At 41.6% G+C, this 27,884-nt stretch overlaps 1 protein-coding gene across 3 annotated transcripts in view; it reads left to right on the top strand.

Annotated features, from left to right (window-relative positions):
* DAG1 (dystroglycan 1) overlaps nt 1-27,884 on the top strand; it is a 108,927-nt gene that overhangs the window by 38,435 nt on the left and 42,608 nt on the right. The window contains exon 1 of one of the 3 annotated variants that reach the window (XM_042449043.1): nt 3,771-4,205. The exons of the other annotated variants lie outside the window; for them this stretch is intronic. The gene's annotated coding sequence lies outside the window, so the exon portion shown is untranslated. Of the gene's footprint in view, nt 1-3,770; nt 4,206-27,884 lie in introns of those variants that run through there. 3 annotated transcript variants of the gene reach the window in all.

The raw sequence follows: 27,884 nt of genomic DNA, 5'->3' as shown, positions 1-27,884 counted from the left end.
AATATTATAAGACAGCTCACCTTTTAGGTTCAGCATTTAGGCATGTTATATGTAGCTGTCTCTAACACAGTTAAAATTTAGGATGGAAACTATTTTTAATGTCTCAAACAGTTTGGCATGGTTATTTTAGATTCCTGGAGTCAGTCAGGCCTCTCTCTGTGGCTTTTCTATTTTCATCTTCAGACAGGAAGGTGGGACTAGAAAGTTCTGGATAGGATCAGATGACTTACTACATTTGGTGAAAAAAGGTGGAGACAATGCAGTCTTGGCTACTTGTTTTGTGAATGTTGCTGATCTGTACAATAGTTTCTTTCTGTAAATAAAGAAGCTCATGGTTGACTGTAGGACAACTCAGATCTGGCTGGCTTTGCAGGCAATTTAGGTCTCCTCAAAAAGCTGAAAAATGATGAAACAGCATACTCCTCACACAAGGAAATACCTGCTGTATACTGTGCAGTTGTGATTATGAGGACACAGAAACTTTCACAGTCACATTGAGCTAATTGCTGTTGTTTGCTTTCAAGTAATTTTTGATTTATGATGACCTTATTGTAGGGTTTTCTTTGAAAGTTTTATTGAAAGGAGGTTTGCCACTGCTCTCCTCTTAGGCTGAGAGAGTATGACTTGCCCCAGGTCACCCAGGGGGTTTCCATGGCTTAGCAGGGATTCAAACCCTGGTCTCCTGTAGTCCTAGTCCAAACTACGACACCACCAGGCTCTCTCACTGCACTGGACTGCTCAGTGTTATCACTATGCCAGACATGCTCCTTTTAAAAGAAATTGATGCTTTCCCTGTCCTTTCTTTTCACTCATCTGTTTTCTTGATTTCTGTCAAGCTTTGCAAATCCTTGTGAAAGCCATTTATCTCTTACTAGCGCAGAGCACTCTTGTTGTAGAAAGTGCTGAGTGAATAAATATGTATTCCTGCATAAAAGATCTAGTGAAGAGAAGTCAGTTACTTAAACATAAGTGCAGAGAGAATTGGAGGCAACTTTCCCTAGTTCTGTGAACACTACTAACTTTTGAAATATCCAGTGTATTTGAGAGGTTATGTGCTCTGCTGTGTGTATTAATTGGTGTGCTAATCAGGAGCATATCGTAGGGTTTTCCATTAATCCTAATCTCTGCCACCAAATGTGAAGGATTCCATTTATCTCCACATCTGCCACCAATGTGAGGTCTTCCACCACTATGGCAACAGATGTGGCAACCTTTTAGGAAGCTTTAGGATCCTCATGGTTCCTGTGCAAGACTTTATTCATCTTATCTCCACAGAGGACACTACAACCCTGTATTAACTGCTGCTACCATTCCAATATGTAGCCTTTTTGGAGGCTCAAGTGTAGAATACAAAAATAATTTTTCAAACAGAAATTGAACATACTCCTCACATAACATTACAGATTATTTATTTAATATTATAAAAATCCCGACTGATGCTAACTCTAACACCCATTTCTCATTCATATCCTATCTGTAACCCTGACTGTAACTCTCCTCTATCTCTGACCCTGCCCAACTCTCCTAACCCATCCAACTCTGAGACTCTACTCTCACATTCTGACCAATTGTCATTTACCATCCTTTTCAAAATCCCCTCAGATATCCCACCAGCCACCACTCATTCCCAACATTTCTCTCTGTCACCCCCTCCCTTACTTTATAGTATCTACTACACAGGGTATACATAACTCTACTTTACAACATACAACAACATTTTCTAAATAAATCCAGAACATCACACATACTTGCTAGTGGGCCAAGCACTTTATTTCCTTCTCTTCATGTGGCAGCATCACTCCAGTGACTGGCAAGATTAATGACAGTTTGGAATTGACACAACTGTTGTAGATACAGCAACAAATTAGGTCTGTGCACAGAATGCTTCTATTAGTTGCTTTTTCTAGTGCCAAGCATGCTTTTCCTTATTAGGAAAACTGCTTCATATTAAATGTAGCACAAAATGTGGGAATGTAGAAGGAAATTCGTCTAGAACTGTTAGTCAAAACACAGCCTCATTAACAAGGTAATCTGTTTAGTGAACAGTTAGGAATGTGTATCTTCCTTTGGGAATATTGTCTGACGCTGATATAATTAAATGCTTATCAGAAGGACATTGTCTCATATGTATTATTAAAATAGGGCCTTCATAAAGTCTGTGAATGAAATTACTCTTTGTAGTTCAGAACAAACCTGTCTTCTGAGCTTATGGATACATTTCAATTCTCTCCTCTTTAAGTACAGGGAGCTCTCTGTACTTGCTTTCCCGGTTCACAGCTTGACACTCCAAAAATGGCAGAATGTCTCTTGAATGTTGTGTGTTGGTGCCCACTTCATTATTTAGGTCCCAAGTAATGCTGATGAAAGTACAGTTTAATCTGGCAACTGTTTCATTTGAATGAGTGTTTTTCTTTTTCTTTACAACTAGGCATATTTTTTCAGTACGTATCTGGTTGAGATTAAGATCTTTAAAAATGATTGTTCAGTTTCAGTGTCATGTTTCTGGCCCTATAATTTATGGAATGATATCTCTAGAAGAGACCAAAGGTCCATAAACTATAACTCTTCCTTGAGTTATGACCAACTCTTCATAGACCAGCCTGTCCTGTCTGGACTAGAGAATGCCACAGATTACTAATAAAGTATCTGTGAAATAATAGTTAGGCCTGAAAAGAATATCTAATGAATTGTTCAAGGACTTCAGAAAATAGGAATAAATCTATTCAGCCATATGTGCATTGTGATGGGAACCAGTAATAACTTCTCTATGGCACTCTGAATGTTCAAAACACTTCTCATGTGTTTAGCTACAGTCCCTACAACAACACTGTAAGGTGCACCAACATTGGTTTTCATATTGCAGGTGGTTGAATTAGTGTTGCCTAGTGAGATCATGACAGAGCCAAGGTTCAAGCTAGGGACTTCCTGATTTGCAAATTGTCTCTTAACTAGTGTGTTGTACCAGTATTGTGCATTAGACTGTTCTGTTGTACAAAAACATGTCTCTTTTTTGTTTTAGCAGTTTTCTCCATAAGATTACTGTGAAGAAGTGCTTTTCAACTGCCACAGCAAAGAGTTTGGGGAATGTATAGAATCCTGGCTGCAAGTGGGGACAGGCAGGTGTGCTTATCAGTCACAACACATTTAACAGAGATTTCTTTTGTTGTTGTTGTTTTTGTTTTATCTCTGACCTGGCTTGTGTAACAACTTCCTGTATCTATTTACAGCGGATTCAGTACTGGAAGGTATGCATTGTCCTTATTATGGAATTCACTGCAGGTTTCCTTTCTTCTGGATTTGGCTTTTAAGGAAAAGGCCTAGCTGTTAAAAGATTCTCACTATTCTGGGTGTAATCTAATCTACAAATTCTATGGTGAATAGCACTGTTTTTTGTTTAACCCAGTAAAAGTGAGGAGGTGGCAGAATGTTCTTACACTTTTGATGCAAGACCTATTATTTCATATCTGGCTGGTCTCATCAGTGTGTTTACTGGAAAGCAAATAACACAGCTGCTAGTGGATGTAGGTTATGGGAAAGGTTCTTCTAGGGAGTGGAGGAGGAGGAGGAATGGAATTTAGCTGTGAAGAAAATTTCACTACATTCAGGGGGGAGTTCATTCTGTATACTCAAAACATTTTTCAAGGCTATGATCTTCACTCTTCAGCAGTATGCTGGCAAAACTTGCTTAAATGTTTACAGATCAAGGGTCTTTGGAACAGACTTTAATGCCAAGTAGGATGTTTCTGTAGCTAATAAAATTTGATTAGATTCAAAGGAGACTTGGATTAAATCCTTTGGTAGCAGCAGTTTCCAGTTTTAATTAGCAACGCAAAGGTCTGAATTAGTATGCTTTATTCTTTGAGGTATTCCACTGTCACAAGTGATTAGCTCTGTGTACCAGATATTCAGGAGAAACACAGTGGTTGCCACAACTCTATCCAACTTTGTTATCTTCCAGAGACATCTACGTAAACATAGTTGAAAACAGAATGGTGCTCTTAACGGATTCCGGTTTCTTCCTGGAAAGCAGCTATTCATTTGTCTTTAATTTCTGAGTCTTTACTGCATAACCCTTTCTGCTGTACTCAACACGCTCCTGTAATGGAGATGATGAAGTTGCTGAACATCCAAACTATTGGACTATAGGTTTTCCCATGACTGGAATAGCATTCTGTCTGTTGCACTGTACCACTCCTGGATTACTGGTAGGTAAATTATAATGGAAATATCACATACTCGTAGTGTAAGTAGTGCATTTATACAGGTTATCTGCATTTGGAGTTATTGGCATGCCACAGATTCACTGGATGCTGTTGTTCCTGCAGTAGCAAGGAATCTGAGGCTTAGATATACAGTCGTCCCTCAAGTGAATGGGGTTCATGCCCGCACCAGCATGTGGTGGCAGCGGCACACGCACCATGTGCATACGCACCGTTGTCTTTTCCGGCGTGTGGCGCTGCTCCTTCTGGCACGGCTTCCAGTGTATGTTGGAAGCCATGTAAGGTATACCCATGTATGACGCAGACACACTGTATCTACAGTAGTTAAGGACTAGAATATTGGTTCTTTTTTTCTTGAGATAACTTGTTCTCTTCACATAATTATAGTAGTGATTACTATATCTGCTCTAGAATCTGCCTATGCTAATTAACTTGTAACACAAAGCTAATGGTGGGAACATAAAGGCAGTTCCAACACCCAAATTGCTGGAAGTGACTTATCCTGTAACCTCCAATTTTGGTAGGAATGTTAACCTTGTGCCATTGGCTTTTAGACCTAATATAAAAAGCTGCACAGTTTTAATGCAACTCAAAGAGGGCATGGTTGTACAATGGCAGCTTCTTTATTTCCTCCTGCAAGTATAGTACAAGTTCCAGTATGATAAGCTGTGCAGCTCTTCAGGTGGGTGATATGAAGGAAATTTGGAAGAAAGTTGATTTTAAAATTGCTCCATATTTTCCTCTGGTGCTCTCCTTTCCCAGTTTGTGGGTGGCTTTTCTCTTTGCCTCTCCCTGAACACCTGGAACATCACCACTTATTTATTCATGCACTGTTAAGCTATAGATATTTGTTTGTATCTCTTACTCACATTGCATAGTTTTGAAAACAGCATCAGATGTATTGTGTTACCTCACCCAAACAGTAATTTAAATTAATTTGACTGCAAATGGGTTTGGTTAGAAAATAATATTATGAACAGTATTTTAGGAAAATTCTGCCAGAAAATGCACATGCTTTCCATTGTTAAAAAGGGAGCATTACGTTTGTATGGTTTCTGAATTGTGCAGATAGGTATTAGATACATAGTGCATCTAAAAGAAAAGAAAAAAAATACAGTGAAATAGATTTTTTTCAGACAAAACAACCATACTCAGTAGGATACTAGTAATCCTGTAAACCTGGGTGGATTGGATGTGCATATATAGTATGCCCGCATCATATGCGGCTTTCAGGATACACTTAAAGCCGCACGCCAGAAGAGGCAATGGCACACATGCTGCGCTGCAGGCATGAGCTCCATTGTTTTCAACAGGGCTCCACCATACGTAGTATTTCCGTTACTTGGGGGGGGGTTGTTCTGGAACAGATCTCCTGCGTAAGCGAAGGGTGCAGTGTATTTATTAGGGATGGAAAACGAGAGAGTGAAGGATACTATGGTTAAGTGGGCTAAATACATTGGGCATAATATACAATTTGATCAATGGGAATTCATTTGGACAAAGGGACTGAAATATACTGCTTCACAAAATATAAAGGAAAATTGGTACAAAATGCTTTATCAATGATACCTGACTCCGGAAAGACTGGCTATAATTTATAAAAATAAAAACAATAAGTGCTGAAAATGTGGGGAGACTGTTGGCACTTTTATACACTGTTGGTGGAATTGCAAAATCATAAAGAAATTTTGGAAACAAATCAGAAATTTAATTGGAGAAATTTTAAATATTAAATTGGATTTAAGACCAGAGAGCTTTTTATTGAGTATATTTGAGAAAGATATAGAAATAAAATATGGCATCATAGCAAGAATATTAATAGCACAAGTTTGGAAAACAAAGGAGGCCCCGAAGACAGAACACTGGTTAATGAAATTAATGGAAATAATAGAAATGGACAAAATGACTCAATTATTAAGAGATGAAAAGATGGGGAATGTAACAAGGAAAGTCAATGAAGAATGGAAATTGGTGTTGGATTATATGAGGAAGCAATGGGGAGAGGAATTAATTGAGAAGTAAGTAAAGTATGTAATGTGAAAGTCTTATTGAACTGATTTGTTACTAATATAAAAGGAGTTAAGGAGAGATAGTCATACGCTGAATAAGCGTTGCCTTCGCAATGAAGAATTTAATATAGGTACATTATATATATGAATTATTATATATGGTATATGATGGGAAATAGAGATGCACAAAGAACTCGACAAACATAGAGGAAAGAAGTCACTGGGGTGAATGTAGATTGAGAAGAATGAAAGTAGTGAGTGGGATATTTGAGATAGGTGACAAGATGTATTACATTTATGTTATATAGTATCAATTTAAGCTAGAAGCTACTGTATTCTGTTTTGGCTTGTTGTTTATTTTTGTGGGTGTGTTTGTGGGTGTTTTTTTGTTTATTTGTTTTGGGGGGGGGTCTGGTAGGGTTTGTTTGGACCTGTTGTGGTGGTTGTAACAGTGTTGTTTATAGTTGTTTATGACTGATGAATGATGTATTTTAAAATCGAATTTAATAAAATATTTAAAAGAAAAGAAAAGAAAACCTCAGGTTCTCCAAGATCTGATAAATGTCGACCACAATGAAACAATCTTTCATCCCGTAGTTTTGAAACACTTGGTAATGTTTTCCTCCCACAATGACAAGGGAATGTGAAGCTTTTTCACAAAAGCTGTGCAGCTTCCCCAGAAAACTGCACAGTTTTCCTCCTAACAACTACATAACCTCATCCTTTCAGTATGGAAAAAACTGACTGCTTTCAGGAAACCATGTGTTTGTTTTGTGGAAGATTGCTGTTTAATGTTGCACAACAAAAGCACGTTTCTGTTTTTTTATACAACATTGTTGGATTTTGTGAAACATTTTCATTGAGCCACATTTTTGTTGTGCAAGATAGCTGTTTTGTACATAAAATCAGCAGTGTTGCACAACAAAAACTCACAAATCAGTGGCTGTTTTTGTGCAAAATTGCTGATTTTGCACAACATTTTTGTTATGCAACTTGACTGGGGAGTTTTATGTAGAAAACAGCAATGTTGGACAAAAAACAGACATGTGGTTTTGTTGTGCAAGATTACTGATTTTGTGCAACGCTTTTATTGTGCATCATTGCTGTTTTATTCATAAAAGAAACACAAGAATGCCACGCAACAAAAAAAATGCAAAATCAGAAATGTTGCACAAGAAAACCACATGGTTATTTTTTGTGCAACACTGCTGATTTTGTATATCATTTTTGTTGTGTAACATTGCTTCATAAAAACAGCAATGTTGCACAATAAGAAAGTTGTGTGAAATCTCACAAAGTTGTACAAGAAAACCACTTGTGGCTGCAGCCACAATCAGCCTGGCTTTCTTTTCCTCCTGCACAACATTTGGGTTGTGTGTGCAAGTTTCAAATCAGCAAAGATTGCAGGCTTGCCATTGTATGCTGCACTTCATTGTATGGGGCTATAGTGTGCAAGTTAGGTTTGCATTTTCTGCACTTTCCCCAAGCATAGAGAGAAATGTAAATGAGTAAGGATTCCCCCCCCCCCTTTGGTAAACTGTGCAGCTTTCTGTGCGTAGTAAAAAAGACTTGAGTGAAAACAAAGCTGTATAAATTCTCAAGCTCTTGTAGAGGTCTCAAAAATGGCAGTTTACTGAAGAACTGAAATACAAGAAAGAAAGTATTGTAATTTACAAGGGGTTTTTCCCCCCAGGAGATAACGGAATGTGGAAATTTGGGGGAAAGAAAAAGAAAAGAAAGAATAGAAAAGCAGTAAGTAGTCAAGGCTAAATTAGGGATGGACCTTGCAAATGTCACTGTGCTGTACAGATGTTTTTAAAGCCGAAATCATACAAGTTGGGAAAATACAATTTTCGTGATCCTGCTAGAGCTCTCTGTTCCTACTAAATTCCATACACATAGAAGGCTACCAGCACTGTCCCTGCTTCCAGTTTTCCTTCCAACCTTTGTTCCCAGATTTTGTAACACAAAGAATGCACATAGATTATAAACAAACTGCTTAATTTTCAAGTTTTCTAATAGCAGAAAGGAGCATTTCAGATACTGCAACTCGTTTCAACAGAGAATGCTAGTTCAGTCATACAGGAGTACCCAGCAGAGTGTGTACCTTTGTGTATTGTTTTTATCTGGTCAATGCAATGTCTGAGTGAACCAAAGTATTTATAAGGCAGTACAGTGGAGCCTAGCCTTACACAGGGGACCTGTTCCGGGACACACACACACACACCCCCACGTAAGGCAAATCCCACATAAGCTCGAGCCCCATTCAATAGAAAGGGGCTTGTGCTTGGAGCAGTGCATTGCGCATGCACAGCAAGCACGCACACAGTTCAGTTAATGGCTACACAGCTTCTCCGTAAACAAGAAGCTGCATATGGAGCGGACGCACTGTATACTATACTTCAGTATGTTCCATAGACTTTATTAGCTTCCACTGAATTTCTGAGTGCAATACCAACTTAACTTTTATCTCTAAAACAAAAGCCTGTCGTGGATATTCTGTAGTTTAGGAAAATCATTTAACCTGCTGAATTTCATGTTCTTTATAAAACTTTAAGACCTGTGAATGTCTTACTCAGGTGATACTCAGTGTGATACTCAGGTAGCTTTCCCTTTTCCCACCACCTCTTCACCCTATTCCTATATTTAGTTTGTGTATCTTTATATATATATTGCATTGATTCTTTGAAATGAAAGCAAGGTAAAGTACGAAATATATAGCCATACTTTATTTACATTTCTGTAATAATAGCAAGTGATTGGTCATCTGGACCCTTATTTCTTTGCTGATATGCAGGTATCTGAACTTTTCATCTGTGTGCAGATCTGGCACTTCAATTCCTTTCTGGAGTTTAGGAGTTGAAAATAAAATTTGTGTGAGATAATGCCCATGTTATATGCTCTAGTTAACATTATGCAAGAAAATACATTATGAAAATCAGTTCGCAATACTGTGGCTTAAGCCGAGTTGTTAATCCCAATGAGAGTAGACCCACTGAATGAGTGAGATGTAGATATGTGTTGGCTTGATACTAAACAACTGGTTCATATGTTGGTCTACTGTAGTTGGGACTAGTGATTTAGGTTTAAGCCAGTACAATTCTGTTTCAGTGTGTTTGAAATTCATATTTTCAAAAACAATCCTTTTTTTGTCAAGATATGGAACATCAGCAATATAACTTTAGCTTTGTTTGGTTCTGTATAGGTATACTTTTAGTTTCTAAGGGCATATTAATAGTATTTGAATGGTATGAGACTGCTCTTCTCCACAGGTGCATTAATGTGCTCAGGTGGCACACAGATATTCTCTCATTAGTGTTCCTCCTTTTCTGCCAGTGGAGAAGTACTCACCACACCTCCAGTAGCCCTTTATCCAACTTCAGGACAGCTCTGCAAATTCTACATGGAAGTAGAATTCAAAGATATACCTGTATTTGTCTGAAGAATCAGTATGTAGAGAGACCTTGTAGCACCTTTGAGACTCACTGAAAGAAAGAAGTGGCAGTATGAGCTTTTGTAGACTTCAGTCTACTTCCTCAGATGCATATAGTAGAGTAGAAAAATGTGTATAGTGGAGTGTTTTCCACCAGGTCCCCAGGAACCTACCATCTCTGTGGTGGAAGGGAAGATTCAGTATAAAAATGGCCAATCATGCTTTTGATGTAGTTGCCTATTTAAAGGTAGGGGGGAGAGTATTTTAGGCATTAAATAAGCTTTTCCAAAAATCTGGAGCACCTTTACATGCTACTTCTGCTTCTGAAAAGTGAGTAGGTGCAGCCTGCTGAGATCTAGGAGAGAGAAAAAGGTCCATTGACCCTTAAAGGTCCCCCCCTCACACGCACACACATATGAACACACTTCTAAGCATTCTGTTTTTCTTTCCTTCTCAAATGTTACAATATTTGGGCAATAGAGAGAGTGAAGAGTTTGTTTGCATTTAGATTTTACTGTTATAAATGTACACTGGATATAGACGTTAAATAAACTTGTTTTGTTGTTGTATGTCTTCCAGTTGTTTATTATTTGTGGTGCCCCTAAGGTGTACCTATCACAGGGTTTTCTTAGCATGATTTCTTCAGCAGGGTTATCATTGCCTTCTTCTGAGGCTGAGAGAAGATGTCTTGCCCAAGGCCACCCAGTGCATATCCATGGCTGAGGGGAGGATTTGAACCCTGGTCTCACTGAGTCCTGTTATTGTAATCAAACACTGAACCACTCTGGCTCTCAAATTTGTTATAAATTAATTAGGCTGTTCTCAGTTTGTTGTTTGTTATTGTATGCCTTCAAGTCATTTCTGATTTATGGCAACCCTAATGCAACCTTATCATGGGCAAGATTTGTTCAGAGGTGTTTGCCCTCGCTTTCCCCTTAGACTGAGAGAGTGTGACTCTTACAAAGTCATCCATTGGGTTTCCATACCTTGTTTTAAAATATCCATCCTCAGATTTCAGGAACCATATACTGATTTTAGATATTCATTGTTAGGTTGTTAGGTAGAATCAGGATTAAAATGGAATGTAGTAGCAATAGCTCAAGGCTAGTGAGTGCTTACTTCACTTTAAAATATACTTAGCATAAAATATCATACAATGATTCTGCTGGAAGTATTTTTGAAGATATATGACATCGGTACATGCTTTTTCTGGTTCCGAAGGAGACAAAGACTTCTTTGTGATTTGTACTAATACTCAGGAACATATTTATATCTGGCATTTGTACTCTACCCTTTCCTCCCCTAAGCGCAATACAGCATCCAGCTTCTCCATTTCTTTGATGAAGATTATGTTGTGTGTGAGAGAAACTTGTCAAGGTTATTTAGAGAACTTCATAGCTGAACAAGATCTCAAATTCATCTTCACATGAATATTGAAACACTGTAGCCATGCACTGGACTTTTTCAGACTAAAATGAAACTATTGGTACATAGCAAAAAACAATTTTTGGTGTTGGCCATAAGGGAAATTCCAGAATCCACATTAGGATATTGCTTTTATTCTGCTTCCAGGCTTCATTCTACAGTGCCTCATGGTGATGTATCATTTCCTGATTTTCCTGTTGCATAGAAATTCAAGCACGCAAGCCTTCCTCTTGCATTTTTTAGAGGGCGAATAGTCGCTAGTTTCCCATTGCTATTGTTGTTATTATTATGTATTTCATAATAACTGGTTCCTTGCCCTTCCTGTCCCCCATGCTGTTTAACATCTACATGAAACCACTTGCAGATGACACCCAACTCTATCTCTCCTTTACATCTGATTCCAAAGAAGCTGTCTCTGTACTGAACCCATGTCTATTGTTATTAACGGACTGGATGAGAGCAAGCAAATTGAAACTTAATGCAGACAAGACAAAGGTGCTCCTGGTCAGTTGTAAGGCAGATCAGGAAATAGAGACTCTTTCTGTGCTAGATAGGGTTACAATTCCTTTAAAATCTCAGGCTTGCAGCTCTGACTTAATTCTGAACCCTGGATGCTTAGGTTTCAACAGTGATCAGGTGTGCATTTATACAGTTAAAACTAGTGCAACAGCTGAGCCCGTTCCATGAAATGTCAGATCTGGCTATGATGACACATGTCTTGATTACAACCCATATTGACTACTTTAACACACACTGTGTGGAGCTGCCTTTGAAAACTGTTCAGAAGCTTCAGTGTAAAGACACTGCTACCATCATCCAAATAGCAACATCTTCAGCCTTGTTTGCATTCCTCTTGCTTCTAAAAGGAAAGGAGATGCTCTATTTTGCAGAGTGGTAGGATTGCATGAGGAGGAATAGTGCCATGGCACCCTTCAGCACCATTGGGAACAACAGATGCAACTGAATTTTGGCAGTGTTAGAAAATTGTAACAAAACATCTCAGGAAATTGCCCACCCCAACCTACTCAGATAAAATCTGAAGCTCCCCAAAGTCAGTTAGATTGTAAACATTTATAGTATTCTTCCCTAGATAGTGAATAACTTGCTAATTCCAAGAAAGTGTATTTTAGTGAGTAATGCGGCTGCACGACTCATTGTATCAACTGTTTGCAGATCAGGGCCGGAGAGCAATGGCAGCTGCTCCTGGTCTCGCTGGTGTTCTTCCCAGGTAGCACTATGGTCCAGTGCTGCCTAGGGATTGAGGGAACATCTGTCAATGAGGGGTTGCCTGCTTCTCCCACATTGGTCGATGCACACAACTGGGAAGCTGCTGTAGGCTTCCACCTGGTCAGGTATAGGCTTATTTAAGCCTCTTCATGGTCTTCTTGCCCTCAGTCCTGCTTCAACCCATCCATCTCACCCTGTGTCCTGGTGTTAGGACACCTTTGCAGTACTGAAGAGGCTCTGTGAAAGGGATATCTTTGTCACAACTTTGAAGGGGCAGCACCTTGAGTCAGGACATCATTTACCAGTGCAAGGAAACATTGATAACATACAGGAGTCTCCTTATGAGACCAGAGGGTGTATAGCACGGAGAAGGGTCACCAGGCAGGGGCGGACACCTTGCCAGCATTCCTTGGTGACAAGGAGCACCCTGGACATGGGTCATCAGTCTTCTCTGTCATCCCTGTGATCCAGTTTCGGGACAGACTGGGATACATCAATCAACAGGTGGGCTGGTAAATACCTGAATCCAGCCCCACGCTTTGGGCCAACTTAGTTCTCAGCTGTAAACAATAAAGTGGCCTTTTCTTCCATACTATGGTCCTGTGTTGCTTTTGCGGCTTATGACATTGCCCTTGCATTTGCAATGTCTACATATTAAAAGCTATCTTCTCTTCCCCCATCCACCCCCCTCCCCACGCATATGAACAAAGCCCAGGGCAAAATTACTGTATGGATTTTGGTTTGGTTTTGTATTGAATCACCATTCACCTTCACAGTGCATGCTGGCTTACTATGAGGAAGAGATGAGGCTCCAAATCTACTTATAATACTTGCAAAATTACTTGGAAAGTGACATTCCTGAAGACATAGCATCAAATTTTAGACCAAAGCAGCAACATGACACTTATTGCGTAGTTACTGCCAGCTTTGTTTTTAGTTGTATAAGGAGTGTCATATTTCTGTCTTCTGTGGCTGCGTGTGAAAACTGGACAATGAAGAAGCCAATAGGAGGAAAATCATTTGAAATTTGATGCTGAGGGGAGTTCTATGAATACTATGGACAACGCAAAAGATAAATTAATTCCTAGCATTAATCATGCATGCACTCACTCACCAAGATGACTAAGTTGAGGCTGCTCTACTTTGGATATTCCATGAGACCACATAACGTGCTGGAAAAGACAATTAGGCTTAGAAGATGATAGAGCTAGTGTGGCACAGTGGTTTGAATATTGGACTGTGAGATCAGGGCTCGATTTCCTGCTTGGCCATGGAACGTACTGGGTGGCCTTGGGCCAGGGGAAGGCAATGGCAAATCCCTTCTGAACAAATCTTGCCCAGAAAACTCTATGATAGGCTCACCGTAGGGTTGCCAGAAGTTGGAAAGGACTTGAAGACACATAAATAGGTTTCAGTGCCAGTCAGGGATAATGCCAGGTAATTGATGGTCTGGGCTTAACAGGATATCAAATTTATATGTGTTAATTTGTATCCATATATGGAAAACTAGAAATAATTACTAGGATTCATTTCAATTTCAAAAAGACAAAGTCAGCCAGTGATTTCTCAGCCAAGTCACCTGAAATGAAATTGAATTAATTTTGCACATTGCACCAGATAATTCCAAAGAAGTCATTTCTCCATTTAACAATAAAATTGAAATGGTGTGAAAAACTATATATATTTTAAAAAGTGTAGAGTGGTGTAGTGGTTTGAACACTGGACTGACTGAAGATCGAGTTTTGATTCCCTACTCGACCATGGAAACTCTCTGGGTTAACATATAACAAACACCCCATATAAAAAGCAATCCCATGATCACACATTAAAAGTCTGCCTGAATAAAGCTGTTTTTGCTTGCCAATGGAAGGTAATCAGGGAGGGGCCCAGCCTTGCTCTCTGTGGCAGGGTATTTCAGAGGGCGGGAGCAGCCACCGAGAAGGCTCTGTCTCATGCCCTCACCAGGCGAGACTGTGATTGGGGTGGGACTGAGAGAAAGCCTTCTGAAGTTCTTAGGGCTCTAGTATGTTCACATGGGGAGATACGGTTTCTCAAATAGTCTGGACCTAATCTATGTAAGGCTTTATAGGTTATGACCAGCACTTTGAATTGTGCCCAGAAACGAACCAGTAGCCAGTGAAGTTGTTTCAACAAGGGAGCTATATGCTCCCGGTCAGCATTCTGGCTGCAGCATTTTGAACCCACTGAAGTTTCCAAACAGTTTCCAAAGATAGCCTCATGTAGAGTGTGTTAGAATAGTTCAAACGGGATGTGATCAAGGTCACTGTAGCCAGATTTGACGTCTCAAGGAATGGGCACAGCTGGTGCACAAGTTTCAGCTGTGCAAATGCACTCCTGGCCACTGCTGAAACCTGGGCATCCAGGCTCAGAGTGGAGTCCAGGAGCACACCCAAGCTGTGAGCCTGAGATTTCAGGGGAATATAACCCCATCCAGCACAGGCAAGGTCCTCATTCTCTGATCTGCCTTACAACTGACCAGAGGCACTTCTCTAATGTCTGGATTAAGTTTCAATTTGTTTGCCCTCATCCATTCCATTACTGACAGCAGAAACAGAATGGCAACTCAAAAGCAGCCTCTTTTCTCTTCTCTCCGCGTGTATTTTTTCATTCTGGAAAATTAAAAAAAAAACCTGCCCTGGAACAATAAAATTTAGGGAAAAAAGCTTCCATCTTCTAACTTGAATTGCTTTGCAGGATAACCATTGTATTCAGGGAGGGTTAAATTAACCTTAACCTCCTTATGGCTATCCAAGAAGTGTCTGCAATAAAGCTTGTTGGAGGGGACCCTCCCACTGACACCAGTGGAAGGTGTACCTTCCCCAGCTTAATTCTCAGATAGGAGGGAATTTTGTTGAACACTTCACTCTCTAGCCAATTTAGGGTTCTGTGTGTATGTGCCTTCAAGTCACCTGCTGATGTATGACGACTTCATGAATTTCGTAGTCTTTCTTAGGCAAGGAATATTCATAGGTGGTTTACCATTCAGATATAGCCTGCTGAGATATAGCTTACAGCACATGGCATATCTTGGCACACTCCTATCCAATTACTATCCTGAGCTGAACCTACTTAACTTCTAAGATCAAACAAGACTTGGTGCCTTTCAGGATATGCAGGGCATATTCAGGATTCTAAGAGATGTATTTTGACCTGGTACCTCATTGGCCTTACACTAGCAGTTCCTGACACAAAGAGGAGGAGGAGAGAAGGAGCTGGGCAGCCATTTTGAGTGGTGAGTGTTTGATTTTTTAAAAAAAAAAACTTTGGGAGAGTGTGCTTGTTGCTGAGGGGTGGAGCTTCTGTGAGTCACATCTGTGAGTCACTAGGGGTGGAGCTCTATATAACTCCTCCCAGAGCCCTTTCAGATCAGTTTCTGCCACAGAGAGAAGAAGGAGAGAAGGAGCTGGGCAGCCATTTTGAGTGGTGGGTGAATTTTTTTTAAAACTCAGAGTGTGCTTGTTGCTGAGGAGGTGGAGCTTCTGTGAGTCACATCTGTGAGTCACTAGGGAGTGGAGCTAACAGACCCCCTCCCAGAGCCCTTTCAGACCAGTTCCTGTCATAGAGAGGAAAAGGAGGGAAGGAGCTGGGCAGCCTAACAGTGCATGGATTTTTTTGATCCAAAAAAATCTACAGCAGAGGCAGCCAATGAGAAGCAAACCTTGAGTCAGAACCTTGCCTTTAAGTACAAGCTAGCAGCTGGGACATTCCTATAAAGTTATATTCCCAGTAGATTGAGCTCGCTGCCAGAGACTTGTGAAAAGGCCGGGGCCTTAACGTTGGTTTTTACCAAATGATTTTTTGAGGAGGAAGCCCACAGTCCTGTTTCAGTCATTACTAAAGACTTTGCAGTATGGACACTGAGGGAACTGCTGTAGTCACATGCAACACTTGTGGGATGTTTGTCTTCTTGCCTACAGAACTGGAGAACTTGACATGCACCAAGTGCAAGTGGGTAGCACTCTTGGAGGAGAAAGTACAGCAGCTGGAGTCCAGAGTAGCTACACTTCAGCATATTAGAGAGCAAGAGGATTTCCTGGACAAAACGGAACTAATGATCTTGGACGAGTACCACACAGAGGAAGTTGCTGGGGTGGAGGAGGTCATTTCACATACACAGGAGGCAGATAGCTGGAGGAATGTCACACAGAGAAGTAGGCCAAGAAGGGATTGTTCTGGGAACTTGCAGCTAGAGAATCGATTCGAAGCTCTTTCCCTTATCAAGGAGGACGAGGAAGAGCATCATGGACAGACTTCAGAGACAGAACAGGGGAGCCTGAGAATTCCACCAGAGGGAACAGTCGCTGCTAAGCCTCTGAGGAGGCGTGTGGTGGTGGTGGGGACTCCTTGCTGAGGGGTACAGAAGCAGTGATTTGTGGGCCTGACAAGATGTCTCGAGAGATGTGTTGTCTCCCCGGGGCAAAGATCTGTGATGTGACAGAGAGCCTGAAAAGACTGGTCAAGCCTACTGACCAGTACCCCTTCCTTTTGGTCCATGTGAGAACCAATGATACTGCAAGACACAGCCTTCAGAACATCAGAAGGGATTACAAGGCTCTTGGTAGGAAGCTGAAGGAAATGAATGCACAAGTTGTCATCTCATCTATTCTGCCAGTTGAAGGGCATGGTCAGAGAAGGGAGAGGAAAATAGTGGATGTGAACAACTGGCTCCACATATGGTGTCGCAGAGAATGATTTGGATTCTTCGTCATGGGCTGTAGTTCCCTGAGAAGGGACTTCTTGCAACAGACGGGTTGCATCTCACGCCAGTTGGAAGAAATGTTTTTGCCAACAGTCTCAAGAATTTGATCAGGAGGGCTTTAAACTGAGTTTCGTGGGGGAGGGAGATAATATTAAGGAAGGCAAAAGGGCTGGAGAAAATAGTCAAACTGACATAGAGGAAACAGGACAAATAGTGCAAGGACCCAACAGTGGGAGGCAAAAAAACTGGCACAGGCAGCAAGTAAAGGGGACCCATGGTCTGTGATGTCTCTACACTAATGCATAGAGCATGGGAAATAAGCAAGATGAACTCGAACTCCATACAACAAAGCAAATATGATATAATAAGCATCACTGAAACTTGATGGGATGAGTCTCATAAGTGGAATGTTCAAATAGAGGGGTATAACCTTTTTAAGAGAAATAGGCCAAACAGGAAAGGAGGAGGAATAGCACTATATGTCAGAGATGTTTACACCAGTGAAGAGATCCAGGACATCAATCATGGAAGCCAGGTGGAGAGCATCTGGATAAAAATTAAAGGGCAAAGGAAACAACAAGGCTGTTATGGTGGGAGTCTACTACAGACCCCCTCAGTCGGATGGAGGAATTGGATGATGCCTTTCTAGAACAGATGACTACACACTCAGAAAGGAGAGATGTAGTAGTGATGTGTGACTTCAACTATCCTGATGTTTGCTGGAATTCAAACTCAGCCAAATCCTCAAGGTCTAGCAAATTCCTCACTTGCCTCGAAGACAATTTCATGGTCCAAAAGGTGGAAGAGGCAACAAGGGGGTCAGCTATTTTAGATCTGATCCTAACCAACAAGGATGACTTGGTTAATGGGGTGCAAGTGGTGGGATCATTAGGTGGAAGTGACCATGTTCTCCTGGAGTTTGTAATACAGTGGAAAGGAGAAGCCAGGCATAGTCAGACACGCATCCTAGACTTTAGGAGAGCTGATTTTAGTAAACTTAGGCCCGTTATAGACCGCCCAAAAGGGGTGGTCTTGGGCCGCTGCTGTTTGCTCCATGAGGGAGCCGCAGCAGCCAAACCGCGCTACTCCCTCACGGAGCAAAAAAGGAGCGCACAAATCACGCTCCTTCCAGGAACCCGGAAGAGACGTCACAAGTGCCAAAGCGCACACTCATGACGTCTCTTCCAGGTTGGGACATGCGGACGCAGAGCATCTACTACATCAAGATGGCGGTGCCCATCTGTATAGGGCGCCGCTATCTTGATGTACCGGTTACGCGCGAGGGGCAAGGTGTGTCCGGAAGCACCGCCCCTCGTGCGTAATCACAGCGCGAGGACGGCGCCTCTTAGGCCCGTCTGTAATGTGCCTTAGATAAATACTGGGGTTGATCCCATGGTCAGGAATACTAAAAGAGAAAGGAGTTAAAAATGGATGGGAGTTTCTTAAAAGGGAGATACTGAAGGCACAATTTCAAACAGTTCCAATGAGGAAGAAAAATGGGAGGTGTCTCAAGAAACCAGGATGGATGACTAAGGAACTTTCAACTGAGCTAACTTTTAAACAGAGCGTGTATAAGAAATGGAAAAAGGGGGAAATCACCAAAGAGGAATTCAAACAAATAGCAAGCACATATAGGAGTAAAGTCAGAAAAGCTAAAGCACAGAATGAACCCAGGCTTGCTTGAGAGGTTAAAAACAATAAAAAGGGCTTTTTTGGATATGTCCACAGCAAAAGGAAGAAGAAGGAAATGGTAGGGCCACTGTGTGGAGAAGATAGCAAAATGCTAACAGAGGACAGAGAAAAGGCAAAATTACTCAATACCTTCTTTGCTTCAGTGTTCTCAGAAAAGGCGCAAAGGGTGTTAAAAGAACTGGCAAATGTAATATCGTAGCCATTGGTAATAATCTTTGAAAACTCCTGGAGAACAGGAGAAATCCCAGCAGACTGGAGGAGGGCAAACGTTGTCCCCATCTTCAAAAAGGGAAAAAAAGAAGATCCCAACAATTATTGTCCAGTTAGTCTGACATCAATACCAGGAAAGATTCTGGAGCAGATCATGAAACAAAGAGTCTGTGAACATCTAGAAGGCAATGCCATAATCACAAAAAGTCAACACGGGTTTCAGAGAAACAAGTCATGCCAGACAAACCTTATCTCTTTCTTTGATAAAATTACCAGCTTGGTAGATGAAGGGAATGCTGTGGATATAGTATATCTTGATTTCAGTAAGGCCTTTGACAAGGTTTCCCATGACATTCTTGCAAACAAGCTTGTAAAATGTGGGCTAGACAAGGTAACTGTTACATGGATTTGTAATTGGCTGACTGGCTGAAGCCAAAGAGTGCTCCACAATGGCTCCTTTTCATCATGGAGAGAAGTAACCAGTGGGATCCCACAGAGTTCTGTCCTGGGCCCAGTCCTATTCAACATCTTTATCAATGACTTGGATGACAGAATTAGGAGCACACTTATCAAATTTGCAGATGACACCAAATTAGGAGGAATAGCTAATACTCCAGAGGACAGGATCAAAACTCAAAACGACCCGAATAGACTAGAAAGCTGGGCCAAAGCTAACAAAATGAAATTCAACACGGTGAAATGTAAGGTACTGCACTTAGGGCAAAAAAATAAAATGCACAGATATAGGATGGGGGACACCTGGCTGAACAAGACTATGTGTGAAAAGGATCTAGGAGTCCAAGTAGACCACAAGTTGAACATGAGTCAACAGTGTGATGTCGCCGCTAAAAAGTCCATTGCAAAAAGGACGTTGAGAAACTGGAGCATGTCCAAAGGAGGCCGACTAAAATGGTGAAGGGTCTGGAAGCCATGCCCTATGAGGAATGACTTAGGGAGCTGGGGATGTTTAGCCTGGAGAAGAGAAGGTTAAGAGGTGATATGATAGCCCTGTTTAAATACTTTAAGGGATGTCATATTGAGGAGGGAACAAGCTTGTTTTCTGCTGCTCCAGAGAACAGGATCTGGAACAATGGATGCAAGCTGCAGAAAAAGAGATTCCACCTCAACATTAGGAGGAACTTCCTGACAGTAAGGGCTGTTCGACAGTGGAACAAATTCCCTCGGAGTGTGGTGGAGTCTCCTTCTTTGGAGGTCTTTAAGCAGAGGCTGGATGGCCATCTGTTGGGGATGCTTTGATTTGGATTTCCTGCATGGTAGGAGGTTGGACTGGATGGCCCTTTTGGTCTCTTCCAACTCTACGATTCTGTGATGCTATGATTCTAGCAAACCCTGTTACCAGGTCTTTTGACATAAGTACATTCAGAAGGAGCAGTCATTTGATAGTACAGTGGTGCCTCGGGTTACGAAATTAATTCGTTCCGCGGCCGCTTTCGTAACCCGAAAAGCCTTCGTAAGCCGAATTGCCATAGGCGCTAATGGGGAAAAGCCGCGTTTCGTGCGAAAAAGCCGAAAAAAGCACCAAAAATTTTCTTCGTATCCCGAAAAAACATTCGTAACCCGGAACAATGATTTCCTATGGGATTTTTTTGTATCCCGAAAATTTTGTAACCTGGGTATTTCGTATCCCGAGGTACCACTGTACAGAACAGTAGGAGAGACAGGCAACATGTTTGATATGATTTGATTTTCCTGAGACTAGTTCACTAAGAATAAATGCCAAAGCCCATAAAAGCTTGGTGTCAAACTATTTCAAGAAATGCCTTAGTTTCAAGAGGTGAGGAATTTTCAAGTACCTGTACTGTGCACAACTCAAATACTCTTGTAACTACAAAATAGCCCTTCTGTTTGTAGACCTTTTCTTAAAAATGTGAACTCTTAAATACAAAACTTTCAACAACATGGTAACTTTATTTCTTTGCAAAGTGTTCGGTCATGCCGGAACTGTTTGAAGTACTTGGTGTTTTTCACTTCAGAACATTCATTATCTTGTGTCCTTCCCTTTAGTCTACTTGATTACATACCTAAAATTGTGATTAGCAAGACTAATATTTGCATAGCAACCTTGGCCCTAAAACGTCCCAGGGAATAACTGTGTAAAACTTTCAGTTATGGAACTTTGGCCTGAAGGTCTTACATTCTTTAGATGTTGGAGTATTGAGGGAAATAATTTAGATTAAGAAGACATCTATGATTAAAGGATTTTGCAAGGCAAGTTTTCAACCTGCAAGAAAAACTGTGCTGCTAAGGAAAGAATTCAGAAACACAATCTGGAGATTCTGCCTTTTTAGGAGGATCACCATATCTGCTGATAGGAGTGGATTTTCTGGTGTTGATTATTTTTCTGATTTTTATATAAAAAATCATTTCTAGGCCTGTTGTAGTTTGGGATAAGTCCTGAAAGTGGTTTTTGTTTTTTGTTTTTGTTTTTTCAAGTAAGCCAGGTTGATTTCTAACTGAACAGCTGCCTTGTGGATCTTCAGTTTTCTGGAGAGGTTAAGGCAATGAAGCTGTTATGTGTAGCATTCAGTTTGACCAATCACTGGTAAACAATTATTTTCTGCCACCATTACTTAATAATAATAATGATAATAATAATAATTAATTTTATTTATGTTTCCCCGCCTCTCCCAGTGAATCGAAGCGGGGTTACAGACTAAATAAAAGCACAAAGTGTTTACATCAAAATTCAATTACAAATAGCTAAAAACAATAAAATATCCAACATCAGACAATAACAATAGCATCAACAAGCAAGGCAGGGATAATACACAAACAGGGGCATGCCATTCATATCAGGGGGTTTTCACATCAGGTGGGGTATGCTCAGCTAAAAAGCTTGGTTTTAACCACTTTTCTAAATGTCTCTAACGAAGTCGCCGAGCAGATCTCCTCAGGGAGACTGTTCCAAAGTCAAATGTTTCTAACAAAGTCGCCGAGCGGATCTCCTCAGGGAGACTGTTCCAAAGTCTCGGAGCCGTTGTTGAAAAAGCTCTTTGCAAAGAAGTAACATATTTGGAAGTCGCTATTTCTAATAAGTTCGGGGTGGAGAGTGCGGGGTGGATTGTATGGGGAGATGCAGTCCCGTAAGTAATGCGGGCCCAAGCCATATAGGGCTTTATAGGTAATAACCAACACCTTGTACTGTGCCTGGAAGCAAATAGGGAGCCAGTGAAGATCTTTTAAGATAGGTGTAATATGGTCAAACCTTGATAACCAATCTGGCTGCCATATTCTGCACTAACTGAAGCTTCCGAACTTGGTACAAGGGTAGCCCCATGTAAAGCGCATTACAGAAATCTAGACGAGAGGTTACAAGAGCGTGTACCACCGTTTCAAGATCCCTTTGGTCTAGGTAGGGTCGCAGTTGGCGTATCAACCGAAGATGATAGCAAGCACTTCTGGCCATTGCATCTACCTGAGATGTCAGCTGCAGGGACGAGTCCAAAAGTACTCCTAAACAGCGAACTTCATCCTTCAGGGGAAGTGTGACCCCATCCAGGACAGGTTGACAAATTTCCTTCCTTAGACCTGAGGAACCTATCACAAGTACTTCCGTTTTCTCTGGATTCAGTCTGAGTTTGTTTTCCCTCATCCAGCCCATTACCGACGCCAGGCAGGCATTCAGAGGAGAGATGCCATCCTTAGTCCCATTATCAGTCGGAGACATAGAGAAACATATTTGGGTGTCATCAGCGTACTGGTAACACCGCGCCCCATATCTCAAGATGATCTCTCCCAGCGGTTTCATGTAAATGTTGAACAGCATGGGGGACAAAATAGCTCTTTGAGGGACACCATATGTCAGTTCCCTCTTAGAGGAGCAAGTGTCCCCCAGCTTCACCATCTGGAATCTGCCAGAGAGGTAGGATCGGAACCACTGGAGCGCAGTGCCCCTGAGACCCAAGTCCCTCAGGCATTCCAGAAGGATACCATGGTCAGTGGTATCGAAAGCCACTGAAATGTCCAAGAGCATCAACAAGGTCACATTACCCCTATCGATGCCCAGATGGAGATCATCAACTAAGGCGACCATGGCAGTCTCAACTCCATATCCCGCCCTGAAACCGGTTTGAAATGCGTCCAGATAATCAGTATCATCCAAGACAGCTTGGAGCTGGAAGGCAACCGCTCTCTTGATCACCTTGCCCAAGAATGGCAGCAGGGAGACCGGTCTATAATTGTTTCTCACCAGGGGGTCCAGGGAGGGTTTTTTTTCAGTAGCAGTTTAACCACTGCTAATTTCAATTTGGATGGAAATTTGCCCTCCTGGAAGGATGCATTGATTATTAATCATAACAATGTAGTTATGGCATCTCCTCCCTGGGCGGTCAACCAGGAAGGGCAGGGATCGAGAGTTCATGTTGTCTTCTTTACACATCCAAGGAGCCTGTCTACTTCCTCGGTATTTACAAACTCAAAGTGATCCAGCTTAATAGGGTCCATGGAAATTCTGGATACCTCTTCTATTGTTTCTGTTTTAATGCCAGCATCGAGATTAGCCCTTATCTGAGAGATTTTACCTGCAAAGAAGTTATTAAAGTCATCACAGCAGGCTTTTGTTGGTTCTAATATAGGGTTTGGGGCGAGAGGTAGCTGGGTCAACTCCCTCACCACCCTGAACAGCTCTGCCAGACGAGACTCTGCAGACACAATATGTGCAGCATAGAAAGAATTCTTTGCTGCACTTATTGCCACTCCATAGGACATCAAAAGACTCTGATGGAGTGTCTTTTCGGATAGGCGCTGATGTCTCTGCCAACAGCGCTCTAGTTGTTGCACAGCCTGCTTCATTTCCTGAAGATCTTACGTATACTAGGCTTTTCTATTAGGAGCAGGCCGGTAAGGACGCTCAGGAGCGATGCTGTCTATAGCCCTGGTAAGGTCGTTGTCCCAGGTATCTGTCAGGGCATCAACAGAATCGCCGTCAGCTCCAACCATAAATCCCTCTAAGGCCTCTTGGAACCTTTTGGGTTCCATCTGCCTTTGAGAGCGGACCATTCTAATAGGCCCTCCATCCCCGGGGGGAGTTGGGTAGTTGCCTTCAGTTGCACCTTGACTAGGAAGTGGTCCGTCCATGACAGAGCAGAGGCCCCCAGGACCTCTGCCCACGGACTTCCCTGGTCCATACTAAAGACCACATCGAGCATACTACCTGCACAATGTGTTGGACCCGAGACTAATTGGGTGAGGCCCATGGCAGTCATGGAAGCCATGAACTCCCAAGCTGCAACTGTTAGTTCTTGTGAGCTGGCCTCGAAGGGGATGTTGAGGTCCCCCAGCACAAGAAGCCTGGGAGACTCCAGCACCAGCTCTGAGACCAGCTGTGTCAGCTCGGCCAGGGAGTCTGTTAGGCCACGGGGTGGACGGTAGACCAACAGAATCCCCAGGCTGTCCCTAGCCTTCAGGGTCAGGTAAATACATTCTATGTGGTCTGTTTTCCGGACAGGTTCCCTAGTCAAGGTAAGAGAACTTTTATGGACTAAGGCAACCCCTCCCCCCTGCCCACAATCTCTGACCTGCTCCTTAACTATACCTGGCTGAAAGGGCCTGGGCCCAGACTGCATTGCTCTTGGCCCCCAGCCAGGTTTCTGTGATGCAAGCCAGGTCGGGGTTGTTTTCCTCTAGAAGATCTTGAATTATGTGGCCTTTGTTCTTAATCGACCTGGCATTGCATAGGAGCAGAGAAGGAGACTGCGGTACTTCTTTGCAATACCATCTGTTGATGCCTTTCTGGGTAATTTGATCGTTGGAAAAGCAGTTTATAAATAAACATTTATTATTATATTATTAATTTGGATTTGGCAATTTGGCAGTTAGGAATCCCTTGGAAGCACACTGTCATGTCCCATCCAAATATACCTGTGATGGTGGCAACAAGAGAAAGCCCTTTCCTTGGGACTTTAAAAATCAGCCAAATTCATATTGACTTGTGTGGCTGTTACTGGAACAAGTTATGGTGGATCAAGAAATTGAATAATTATCAGCTGTTTACTAATGGGAAAAGTACTTGACTGTGTGTGGCCATTTAATTCCAAGCATACTTGAGATTTTGATCCATTTCATTTGGATTTCAGGAGTGGAAGTGGTGCCAGAGTTGCCTGAATCACTCCAATAATAACGTATGTTGAGATGTTGGGTCTCATAAACCTCTCAATATTATATTCCACAATATCTTCCTGGATAGACTGTCTTGTTTGGGGATTGGAGACACTGTATTCAGGTTGTTGCACTTTGGTCTTTAATGGATCTTGTAAGCTAAGGATCAGCTATGGTTCTTGGATAGAAGACCATCAACAAATACTTAGTGCTGTAGGTTATACAGCCCTCCATATCCACAGATTTTTTTATCCATGGATTCAAGCATCCGCAGCTTGAAAATATTTTGAAAATATATAAATTCCAAAAAGCAAACCTTGATTTTGCCATTTTACATAAGGGAAGCTGTGCGTCATTGGGCAGACTTGGTTTCCTGACAGCCAATCATAGTTCAGGCTGACTGTGAGGGAGAGGCTGCAGGGGAAGAAGCAGATATAAAAGGCAGGAGTGAGTGACTGTGAGTTCAGTTGAAGGGGAGATGAGAAAGGGGTATTTAAGAGAGTTGAAGGGAATTGAGTTGAAGGAAAGTTTGAGTTCAGGGCAGGTTCTAAGGAGAGGGTCAGATAGAGAATCTGACTGGGCCTAGAGAGGGCCAGAGAGGTATACTGACAGGCCAGTAGAGAAACTGGAGAGAGACAGAAGATCTCAATACAGTCAGAGAAGGATACTGACTGGGAGAGAAAGTTGTACTGTATTGGAGATTGTAAAGAAGAAACTGTGAAATGCCTGCAACTGTATTATTAATGTAACCACCCAGGATCAGTTTTTCCCCCAGCAGACAATGGATCAATAATTAAACAGACACAAATCCTCCTTGCCTATCCTCCCACCCTGAGGCCTTGCCATTCAGCAACAGACTAACACACAGATTAACATATAAATCACTCATCCCAACCTAGGATCACACAGTATTATATACCCCACTCTCTTCTATGCCAGCATTCTCAGAAGATGCCAGCCACAGATGCCGGCAAAACGTCAGGAATAAACTCTTCTAGAACACGTCCACATAGCCCTAAACACCTACAAAAAACTATGGATGTTGGCCGTGAAAGCCTTTGATTTCACATTAACCATCCCATGTTGAACTATTTTATGTTATTCAATAAAGTTAATGTTTATCTGTTACAACAAAAGCCTTTGCCTGAGTGAATTCTAGACCATATACACAAATACAATCATGCTACCTAAGATAATAAACTTATAAGAGGAAGACATTTGGGACCTTAGCCCTTATACATTTAGGTGGATACTGGACAGGTGTCATTGACGAGGGGCCCACTATAAGTGAGAGGTAAAAGGTAACCTTAAGGCATATAGAGGAGGGCTCATCACAGACACTGGTTTACTATGCCATTGTATTTAATGGGACTTGAGCATCCGTGGATTTTGGTATCCATGGGGGGGGGGGGGGCGTGGTCCAGAAACCAAACCCCAGCAGATGCCAAGAGCCCACTGTATTTCAGAGGAAGAAACTGGCAAAATCACCTCTGAGGATTCCTTGTCTAAGAAAAGTTGGCAGGTGTGTGTGTGTGCGTGCGTGCATACACACACAGGTTAGGGTAAGCTATCAGTATGCAGTTATGCAACTCTGTTTCTTTGTCATCCCATTCAGGAGATGTACTGATGGTTTTTGTTAGTGCTTGGTTATACTTCTTAATTTAAGAAAAATGAAACATGTTTTAACTTAGTACCTGAATAAAACAGGCTGGAGAAGAAATGAAGAACTTTTATTTCTGGAAATTTGATTTGAGAACTGTGGAAGACCTAACAGAACATTTACATCACTAATTAAATGGACATTCCAGCTTACATATTTCTTTATATGTTTCCATGGTTTCTTTCATGTTCTTGTGTGTAGGAAAGCTGTTTCAGTTTCTTGATCTAATTCATTTTTCATGGCCTAATTGTAGATATGTTTTCCAACCTTTGTAGCTATGCCTACCTGCTACTGATTCAGCCAGGTACTATTAGAATGAGGGTGTAAAAAGGGCTGCTGTTCAGTGACATGTACCATCTATCATATATATACATCAGCCAAAAATCCCCAATGCACTGTCACATTGAGTTAGAACTGCTGGTTCCTTTCTTTGACTGACCACTTTCTTTCTTCTGTTTTTGCTCTACCAGAAACTGCAACTTCAGTCTACACAGAATATTAGGCAAGGGGAATTTATAGTGATGTAGAGCTGTCATTTGAAGGTACCAGTAAATAGTAAGAGTTGAAATAACTGGCTGCCTCCCTTTCTGGGGTGTGGGTTTTTAGCAGCCATAGCTATTTTTCTTTCTAGATTGCTCCCAAGAGCCATATTTTCCTATTGTTGGTAATAGATGTGCTAGAGACTGTTGGTTTGAAATGAATACCATGAGATTGGATCAGGAAACTGATTTTGAAAAGAGCACATTGTTAACTGGGTATATCTGCTAACTCAATACCAGCTTTTAAAAACTTGGCCAGCACTACAGAGCTGATAAAATGGTGAGGCAACTCTGATTCTGTATACAGCGCGCCCGCTCCATATGCAGCTTCCACTTTATGCAGAAGCCACGCTGCAATACAGGGAATGGTGCACGCACCCATGGCGCACGTGCCACACTGCCACAAACATGAGCCCCATTTGATTGAATGGGGCTTGAGTTTATGCTGTATTTGCCTTACGCGGTGTGTGTGTGTGTGTGTGTGTGTGTGTGTGTGTGTCCAGAACAGATCCCTGCATAAGGCAAGGCTGCACTTTAGAAGAATTCAAAACATCCAGTCTTAAGACATATCATTATATTTCTATTATATTAAGGCAGTGGCAGTTCTAATTACGTAAAAATATATGTACATA

This window comes from Sceloporus undulatus, chromosome 2 (assembly GCF_019175285.1).
Source record: "Sceloporus undulatus isolate JIND9_A2432 ecotype Alabama chromosome 2, SceUnd_v1.1, whole genome shotgun sequence".
NCBI lineage: Eukaryota > Metazoa > Chordata > Lepidosauria > Squamata > Phrynosomatidae > Sceloporus > Sceloporus undulatus.
Note: the sequence above shows the minus strand (reverse complement) of the source record. Positions and strands in the feature narration are given on the sequence as shown.